Source organism: Cupressus sempervirens, chromosome 5 (assembly GCF_028749045.1).
Source record: "Cupressus sempervirens isolate cs-2001-9-10 chromosome 5, ASM2874904v1, whole genome shotgun sequence".
NCBI classification, from domain to species: domain Eukaryota; kingdom Viridiplantae; phylum Streptophyta; class Pinopsida; order Cupressales; family Cupressaceae; genus Cupressus; species Cupressus sempervirens.
The window spans coordinates 569640512-569651337 of NC_143122.1; positions in this window are offsets into that span (position 1 = coordinate 569640512).

Sequence of the window (10826 nt, forward strand, 5' to 3'; positions counted from 1 at the left end):
ATATAATTTATGTAATTTGGGGTTTGTTAGCCTCAATGGTTAATTTTTAGAACCTTCTTATGCGGCATAAAATTGCCTATTTAAGAAAGGCCCATAGGATTGTTTAGGACAGTTCTGGGTAGCATTGGGTGAAAGTTCACAACTTTGTCTTGCAAATTTTTGTAATGAAGGCACCCATGTGGGTTAGCATATTGTAATCCTAAATTCTTTAATATCATATTTGTGGCAATAATAGAAAGCCCATATTTTTGTTCTCACAAATTGTTGTTTCTTTACTTGCTATTATGTGTTTATGGTATTAAGGGGATCACCCTTAATCAAGTAGTATCAAAGCTAGAGTTCTTGAGTGTGTGGATAGATCACTAATTGTAAGGCAGTTCACACTAGGACCATGGTTTAGGTAGAGTGTGTAGACAGATTGTCGATTGTGAGGTAGTTTACACTAGGGTTTCAGCAAAAGCGCAAAAATTCATCCACAAAGAGGGCATGATGGAAGAGTTGTAAGTGTTACACCTGAGGGATTTAGAGCCCTCTAAAGAGAAATACAAGTATTGGAAGAACAAATGTGTAGAGGAATAAATCTTGACATAAGAGATGAAAGTGAGGATGAGGACAAAGTAGATGAAAATGCCAAAGTAGAGGTAGTTCTAGACCTAGAAGAAGAGAGGCTTTTTAAGGCCATCTCCAAGATTGGAAAAAGACCTAAGTTTGAGGTTCCCACATTTTTGAGAAATCTTAATCTAGAGGAGTTGATCAATTGGATCAATGAATTGGAGTACTTTGAATATGAAGATATTGAGGATCTTGATAAGGTCAAGTTTGTGAAGGCAAAACTGAAGGGACATGTAAAGATCTGGTGGTAAGAGGTTTAGTTGGAGCGAAATTGAAAGGGAAAGGAAAAAATCACTAGATGGGATCAGATGATAGCTATAATGAAGATACAATTCATTCCCATGAATTATGAGCTTGATTTTTTGAAGAAAATGAAAGGGTTGAAACAAGCAAGAAAATCTATTCAAGAGTATATCGAAGAGTTCTACGAAGTTCTGATTAAAACTGGCCATGCAGAAGCTGATAAGGAGAAAGAGGTCCATTATCTTAATGGGTTAAAGCTAAGTATTTAGGATGAGCTGAGTCTAGTTCAAATGAAAAATATTGAGGAGGCATATTAGTTTTCCCTAAGAGTTGAGGAGAAGTTGAGCAAGAAGTTAAACAAGAATAGTGGAAGAGGTCATGATGGGCAATCTAGTGGGCAACTGAAATGATGATCAAAAGAACAAGGATGAGGCTAGAAGTAGTAGTCAAAAATAGAGGGGAAAAAATTTCAATCATTTCCATGATCACAAAAATAGAGATCAGAGAGAAAGAGGCAAGGGACAAGGATTTGGAAGAGGAGGCTTTCGTGGGAAATATTTTCATTGTGGAGAAGAAGGGCATAGAGCATATGAATGTTCCTAGTGCCAAGGAAGGATAGATCAAAGAATAGAAGGCCAAGCTAGAGTTGTACATGTTGATGAAGATTCTAGATCATCACATTCTAAAGATTTTGAAAGAGGAGAAGTCCTAGTTAATAGAAGAGTCCTACTGAGCAGTGAGAATGAACCAGATCAAACAAGGAGCTTGTTTTGCACTAGGTGCAAATGTGTAGATAAGTGTTGTGATGTGATCATTAATGGTGGAAGCACTCACAATCTACTGTCAGAAAATATGGTCTCAAAGTTAAAGTTGAAGAGGAAAAAACACTCATGTCCATATTATATTTCCTGGGTGCAAGATGACCATAAGGTCATGGTCAATGAGAAATGCTCAGTGAAGTTCAAGATTAGAAGCTACCATGATGAGGTACTTTGTGATATCATATCTATAAACATATGTCATATGTTGTTGGGTAGGTCATGGCAGTTTGACAGGCATGTTGTACATGATGGGTGAGAAAATACCTACACTCTAACCAAGGATGGAGTGAAGCATAAGTTGAAGTTGTTGAAAGAGAAAGAAGAAAATGTATGTAGTACTGCTAGAATATGTTTCATTGATGGAAAGGAGTTTCTCAAAGGTATGAAGCATGAGCATATTTGTTTTTTTGTAATTCCAAAATATAGTACACAAGAAGTAGATAAGGTACCTACAAAAGTTGCAAATATATTGGGAGATTTCAGTGATATTGTATCAGATAATGTACCTGATGGATTTCTCCCAATGAGGAAGATCAGTCACCAGATGGATTTGGTTCCAGGAGCTAGTTTTCCAAACAAGGCAATGCATAGAATGACACAAATAGAGAGTGAAGAGTTGAATAGACAAATTCATGAGTTGTTGCAGAAGGGGTTGGTTCAAGAGAATCTGAGTCCATGTGTTGTACTATCAGTATTAGCACCAAAGAAGAATGGAGAATGGAGGATGTGCACAAATTCACATGCTATTAATAAGATTACAATCAAGTACAAATTTCCATTGCCAAGGATGGATGATATTATGGATTGTTTGAGTGGGGCTGAGTATTTCATAAAGATTACCATCAGATTTGCATAAGAGAAGGAGATGAGTGGAAGACTACTTTCAAGACCAAGGAAGGACTTTATGAGTGGTTAGTCATTCCTTTTGGGATAACCAATGCACCAAGAAATTTTATAAGGCTCATGAATGAGGTATTGAAGGAGTTTTTGGGTAAGTTTGTCATTGTTTACCTAGATGATATTTTGATCTTTAGTAAGACATTAGAGGAGAATTTGATTCATACAAAAGGTGTTTGATAAGTTGATACAAGAGAAGTTGTTGATAAACCTAAAGAAGTGTAGTTTTGTGAAGGAGTTGATGTACCTAGGATTTGTAGTCTCAGGAGGAGGTTTGATAATGGACCCAAAGAAAATGAAGGCTATCCTTAAATGGCGGCCTACTTCAAGGAGTGCGACAGAGGTAAGTTCTTTTCATGGAGTGGCTAGTTTTTATAGAAAGTTCATAACAAGTTTTAGTAGTATTTGTGGACCCTTGACTAAAACAATGAGAGGGGATAGGAAACAATTCAAGTGGAGTGTAGGAATCAATAAGAGTTCTAATATATTAAAATGGAAAGTTACTAAGTAGCCTATTTTAGCACTTCCTAATTTTAACAAAGTGTTTCAAGTAGACTATGATGCTAGTGGTACTACAATAGGAGCTATTTTGAGCTAAGAAGGTAGATCTATTGCTTATTTACTGAGAAGTTGAATGATGAAAAAAGAAAATGTTATGTTTATGATGAGGAATTGTATGCTATACTTCAAGCATTAAAGAAGTGGCAACACTATTTTCTTCCCAAGGAGTTTATTTTGTATACTAATCATCAAGCTTTGAAATATTTGAATAGTCAAGGAAAATTAAACCAAAGGCATTTGAAGTGGGTTGAGTTTTTGTAGAGTTATTCATTTTTTTTGAACCAAAGGAGTGGAAAGTCTAATGGAGTTGTAGATGCTCTTAGTAGAAGAAACCTTTTGCTAACAAAAATGTAGATTGAGGTGCTTGGGTTCAAGGAACTCAGTAATTTGGATCCAAATGATCCTAATTTTGGCAAAGTGTGGAAGGCTTGTATAGAAGCTATTACACTTGACAAGACAAAGTGGTTGGATTTCATGATCCAAGATAGTATGTTGTTCAAATGAAGCCAATTGTGCATTTTGATAAGTTCTATGAGGGAGAATCTTATTAAGGAGAAGCACAGTGGAGGATTGGCTGGACACTTTGATTGAGATAAAACCATTGCTTTGGTTGCTAAGAATTATTACTAGCCACAGTTGCAACAAGATATGAAGAAGTTTGTACAAAGCTACCAAGTATGTTAGATGTCAAAAGGAGTGAAGAAGAATACAAGGTTGTATCAGCTATTACCTATACCATAGAAGTCATGGGAGGATGTCATCATGGATTTTGTTCTTAGATTACCAAGGGCTCATCGAGGGCATGATTCTATTTTTGTGGTGGTTGACAGATTTTCAATGATGGCCCATTTTATTCCTTGCAAGAAGACTAGTGATGTTGTTCGTATAGCAAAATTATTTTTCAAAGATGTGGCCAAACTACATGGTCTACCAAAGAGTATAGTTTTAGATCAAGATACCAAGTTCATTGGGTATTCCCAGTGTACATCGTGGAAGAAATTGAAGATAGATTTGAAGTTTAGTTTATTGCATCATCAATACAGTGATAGATAGACATAAGTTGTGAATAGGAGTTTGGGAAATTTGCTGAGGTGTTTAGTTGGAGACAAGCCAAAAGGATGGGATATGATTTTACCACAAGCAGAGCTTGCATATAATTATTATGTCAATAAGAGAACTGGTAAATCACCATTCCAGATTATATATGGGAGTAGTCCCAAAAATGTTAAATTGAGGCAGTTGGATAAAGCAAAGATAAGTAGTGCTGAAGTAGAAGAATTTGTTGAACATTTGAAGAACATCCATGAAGAGGTAAGGAAGCACATTATAAAGATTAATACAAAGTACAAGGCTAAGACTGATTTGAAAAGGAGGTATAAGGAATTTTAGATTGGAGATGAAGTCATAGTTCATTTGAGGAAGGAGCATTTTCCAGTGGGTACATATAATAAGCTCAAAACAAAGAAGTTTGGACTATGCAAGATAGTGAAAAGACATTATTTTGGAAATGCTTATGAAGTAGAGTTGCTTGCTGAACTAAATATTTCACCAGTATTTAACATTTTAGATTTGATAAAGTTTTATGAGGGATATGATAGAGATGCAACTGTAGAAGAACAATGGAGTATTCCAACAACTACTTAAGGTACAAAGGAGATTGAGGAGATATTGGACAGTCATACTGGAAAAAGTACAAGGAACATAACCTATGAAGAGTACCTAGTCAAATGGAAAGGATGACCACTCAAATATTAATCATGGCTAGAAAGAGAGGAGGTTGACCCCCTTCATTTTCCTCTAAACATCTGAGATGTGATAGAGTCGCTTCTCAACTTATGTCTAATGCAGGAGCATCCTGGGTGATAAGGCAATCTTGCATCACCCAAAAATATTTTTACTTTTAGCTTGTATCTTTTTGGTTTCAAGCTTTTCTATTTTAATAAGGACTAGTAGATAGGGGGTTGCTATTTTTGGTAACTTTTTATTTTTAGTAAGTTTGTCATATTAGCTTGGAATGTTTTGATTTTTGTCAAGAAGGTTCATTTCATAATTATAAGCCTACCATGAAAAGATTATGGCTCCAGCTTCCATATTAGAGAAGTTATTGTAGATTTTCGATGGAAAATTTTGTAGAAATATCTTTGAACTCAATTTTTGAAGGATTTAGAGGCCCCAGAATGGGGTCAAATGTCAACTAAGTGGCTCTTTGCATCTCAACCGTTGTAGTTTAGGATCTGCCCTTTCTGAAAAGTGGTTATAATAGTCAATCAGAGCTATTGTTTGTGAGTTATGGTCTCCAGAAGTTTGGTTACCTTACTCATGGTCATAAAATAAAGTTTGTAATTCCTTGAGCTGAGTCTAATGTAATAAATGTAATTTATGTAATTTGGGGTTTGTCAACCTCAATGGTTAATTTCTAGAACCTTCTCAAGCAGCATAGAATTTCATATTTAAGAAAGGCCTGTAGGATTGTTTAGGATAGTTTTGGGTAGCTCTGGGTGAAAGTTCATAGCTTTGTCTTGGAAATTTTTGTAATGAAGGCACCTATGTGGGTTAGCATATTGTAATCCTAAATTTGGTAATACTGCATTTGTGGCAATAATAGAAAGCTCATATTTTTGTTCTCACATATTGTTGTTGTTTCTTTTCTTTTTGTTGTGTGTTTATGGTATTAAGGGGAGCACCCTTCATCAACTATTCTCTACCTTCTCTCGACTATGCAACTTTAGAAATGATCACATGTGTGCTTGACTCAATTTTATCTTTTACACAATCACTCTTGAATTGTTATAGCACACTATCCTTCCTCATTACATACTCTGAATTCTTAACTACAACTTTACTTTGTCACTCTCTTCACACTTAGCTTGACTCTCTTAGATCTTTGGCTAATCAATCAGTAATCTAACCTTTCCTCTTTAGATTCTATTTTATTTATAATATCCTCCTTTTCTACATTGGAACCCTAATCTTTGAATTCATAACCCTACTTCTAGCTTGACTTCCTGTTGTTGTCATGCATTGATCTTGTCAGATGTAGCATGTTTGTACAAGAGTCACGAGTTTCATGTATTCTCAATGCGTTGTATTATTGGAAAGAATTCAAATTAGAATTATTTTGACTATTTCTCTTTGTGAAAACTCCATCACAATTAAATGCAATGATGAGTGCACTACTACCTAATTCATAATGTGGTAGTCATGGGTATCCTAATCCATGCTTTCCTTGCTGACTAGGCTACTCCATCCTAAATGATCATTGGCCTCTCTATCTTCCTTTTTTATTTTCATCCTTTTTCAAATTCTCTATTCACTTGGCATATCTTTGTGTGAGTTCATAACCTTTGTCATCACCTCTTCTAGGCTTATCCTTCACCTTTCTTGGACCACCATTGTGTATTTGAGTTGCATGCGTGAGATTGATGCTCCTTACCAATCATTCTCTTACTAGTCTTAATTCCTTCTTGTGACTTGAAATTAATGACAACATCATCATAAATGATTCCATTAGTCATTTTACTAGCCAATCTTCTATCTTTGAGATAATTATGCCAATAATATCCCCCTTTGGCATTGATGACAACCCTTTAATATTTTTACCTTCTTGACTTTAGCATACTTGTACCTTCACCTTTTCATTTCCTCAATGTCTCCCTTTGAGATGATGCACCCACATTCCTTTGACCAATTTGAGTCCTCCTTTTTGAGTTCACTTTGACTTCACTCTTTTTAGTGAGATTCCTCAACCTCTCTGTGGTCTTGTTCATCTTCTTCTCATTGTTCCTCCTTATGTTAGGCTTCTACTTATTCAAACTTCTCACTTTTTAGTTTCTTCTTCTTCAAACTTCTCCCCCTTTGACAAAAATTCCAAATGTGCACACCCTTTACTTTATGATTTCTCCCCATATGGAGTAGTCCCTTTTTCTCATCAATCCACCATTTGATTTTTCTATTACATAATCATGGATTAATACCCACATACCTATTATTAGTTCATTATTGATAGGGGTAATAACCCTAAGCTATGTCTTAGACACTTCAAAGTATCCTTTTTAAGAGGCTTTGTGAATATATTAGCTAGTTTGTCCTTGGTTGGTACATATTCCAAACTGAGTTCCTTTTCTTAAAGTGCATCACCAAATTTTTAGATATGTTAATTGTACTAGTTTTATCACTATTTATAACTATCGGCTCCTTCGTATTCTCTCAAATTCTATCAAGAATTTGTTTGATCCACACAAGTTGTGTATAGTTCATCACAACAACAACATATTTTTCTTCTTATGTTGATTGTGATATGTAAGTATGCTTCATGTTTCCCTATGCAACTAGTCTTCCTCCAAGAAAGAGTGCATCATTGGTCACACTCTTTCTATCATCTATGTTTTCTCTCCAATTAGCATAAGTAAAGAAACTAAGATCAAATTTTCCTTTTTGAGGATACCATAGGCCATACTCTTCAGTACCCTTTAGATATTTGAAGATTCTCTTCATAGATACCATGTGTGACTCCTTTGGGTTAGCTGAAAATATGGCTACTATTCCAACTACCTATAATATGTCAAGCCTATTGTGTGCAACATAATGTAGTTTACCAATCATATATCAATAAAGTGTCTTATTTACTTTAGGGCTTTGATCTTCTTTTGATATCTTGTAACATGTCACCATTGGGGTGCCCACTAGTTCTTCACCACACTGAACATCTTTAGAATCTTATTCACATACTTTATTTTCCCTATGAATATTCCTCCTTTTAGTTGACTTGAAGTCCAATGAAGAATATAATTTCTATGATCACATAAATTTCAAACTCTCTCTTCACAAATTCAACATTCGTTTTATCATCTTTAGCAAAAATGATATCATTGATAAATATTTCTACAATAAGAAAACTTGCTTCTATCTCTTGCTTTAGATATAGATTGCAGTTGTCTTTTTTTCTTACAAACCCAATTTTGAGTAATTAAAAGTGCAATCTCTCATGCCAAGCTTTGGATTCCTATTTCAATCCATACATGGCTTGCTTCAATATGCACACTTGATTCTTACTTTCCTTGTTCTCAAACCCTTAAGATTGTTCAATGTAGATTTCCTCTTCTAGAACTTCATTTAGAAATGTAGATTTTACATCCATCTCGTACACTTTATAGTTCTTGTATGCAATAAATGCAAGGAGTATCTTGACTTCAACTTCTAGTCTAGCTACTAGTGCAAAGGTTTCTCCATAGTCTATGCCCTCTTCATATTTGTATCATGTGCAAACAAGTATGGCCTTGTTTTTTACTACTCCATCTTTGTTCATCTTTGTTCAAATTCTTGTGAGTTGAAATCATCACCCTATTCTAACTTCAAGAATTTTAATCCTCCACCAGTCTCCCTTTCTACATTTTCCTTGTAGTATTTAAACATGGGGAAGGATTTTTACTTTTCTTTCAAGTAGAAAGTCCACATTATTCTAGAAAAACATCAAAAAATAATATAAAGTTTATGTCATTAGATATTCTCTTTTTCCTCATAGGACCACACAAGTTAGTATGAATTAGATTTATAAATTTTTTAGAAGTAAATGATTTTCTATGGAAAGTAGAATTTTCCAACTTTCCTAGTTGATAGTCTTTACACATAACATTGTTAGGTTTGGTTATAGGAGGCAGATCCCTTACACAGTTTTTCCTTCCTACCTTAATAATTCTTTCAAAATTTACAAGACATAAACTTATGTACCACAACCGAATATTTTCAACTTTAGCTACCAAATATTTTTTGTCAGAAATATTGAGGCAGAAAACTTTACCTCTGCTTTGTTCTCTTGTAGCTAAAAGTTTTCTTGTATTGTCAAATATTTTGTAGGACTCTTTGTTAAAATCAAACATAACCTTCATCCATTAGTTGATCTATACTAAATAGGTTATATTTTAGATCATTCACTAAGTACACATTTTCACAATTAGTGGATTCGTTTAGATCTACAAGACCCTTAATGGTGAATTTTCATCAAACCTTACCATTCCTCTATCATAAGCTTCAACCTCATGGATCTTACTTTTGGCACTAGACATGTGGTGTAAGAAACTACTATCTATTATCTAGTACTTGTGTATGCTAATACTGGTTATTAGGGTTCTTGATAAAGGGTGCTCCCCTTAATACCTTAAACACATAACATAAACAAAGAAATAACAACAATTTGTGAGAAAAAAAACATGGGCTTCTTATTATCACTACAAATGCAGAATTACATAATTCATAATTACAGTATGTTAACCCACATGGGCACCTTCATTACAATAATCTACAAGACAAAGCCACAAAATGTATCCTAGAGTTTTCTTAGACACTATATGGGCATTTCTAAAATAGGCAATTTTATGCCACCTAGGAAGGGTTTGGACACTCAAACTTAATACCTAGGGTTGAAAGACCCTAACAATACATATAGAGTTGACCAAATACACCTTTGACATTATTTTGGAAATTTTGGTTGGCCCAACTTTAGAAGGCCATAACTTTCAAATTGTTGCTCTGATTATCTATTATAACAACTTTTCAGAATCCTTAGCTTCTGATGTATAGGCTTAGATCCATGCAAGCACCCATCCCTCAAGTTTTTGGGCCTCATCTAGGTATGTTTATGCCTTCAATTGTGAGCTTGAATTTTTTATAGCAAAATTACACACCAAAAATCCACAATAATCCATGAATACTCATGATATGGCACTAAACCTCAATTGGTAGGAAAATGTATCCAAGATGACCATCCACCTCTAAAATTAAGACATTCCAAGCTTTTATGACTGGCTTACTAAGTAGAAAGCCTCCAAAAATAATAACTCTACACTGAGAAAACCCTTATTCAAGAAACAAAATGAAATATTTTTGGATGATAAAAGATTGCTCTTACACCCAGGATGCTCCTACATCAATTCTTCCTACCCTTTCTTCCATGATAGAAACAAAAGATACTCCATCCTTATTTTCATCATCACCACTGGTTGATTCTTCCTTAATCACACCTTCTTCAACAATGTAGCACTACTTCTTCTTCTTCCCTTTGGATTTTTCCATCTTTTGTAGGTCTCCTTCTTCACATTCTTAGGACATCTAGTACCATAGTGTCCTACCTTTTTGAAGTTAAATCATTTGAATGAAAGCTTACCCTTATACTTCCCTTTACATCTGACCATTCTTTTTGCAAATAGAGCCTCCAACTCTCCTTGTTTGGCTTCTTTAGCATATAAAATCTCCAATTATCTTATGTATCTAGATGTGCTTGCCTTTCCCTTCCTTTCTGTGTTTCAGTCAATGTAATTAAGGCTTTAAATATGATTTCAACCTTGAGCGATTGATTTTTGTTAAAGTTTTTGAGCTCAAATGTAGTGAACTTATTGACTAAGGCAAAGATACCCCTATTCTATCTTGATCTCAACTCTTGAATGGATTATACCCCTATGCCATATTTGGGCTACAAGGTTCTCAATATATTTCTTACACACTCATCTTCTTGCAACATGCCTCTAGTTGCTCTAATTGATTGCATGAAATCTTTCACCTATTTTCCATAGGTCTTGATGTTCTCCTCTTCACACATCCTCATGCCATAGAAATTTCCTCTCAATATTTTAGCTTTATCCTTCATGACATTTCTTATCATGACTATAGATGATTTTGAGCTTCTCCTACATATCATCT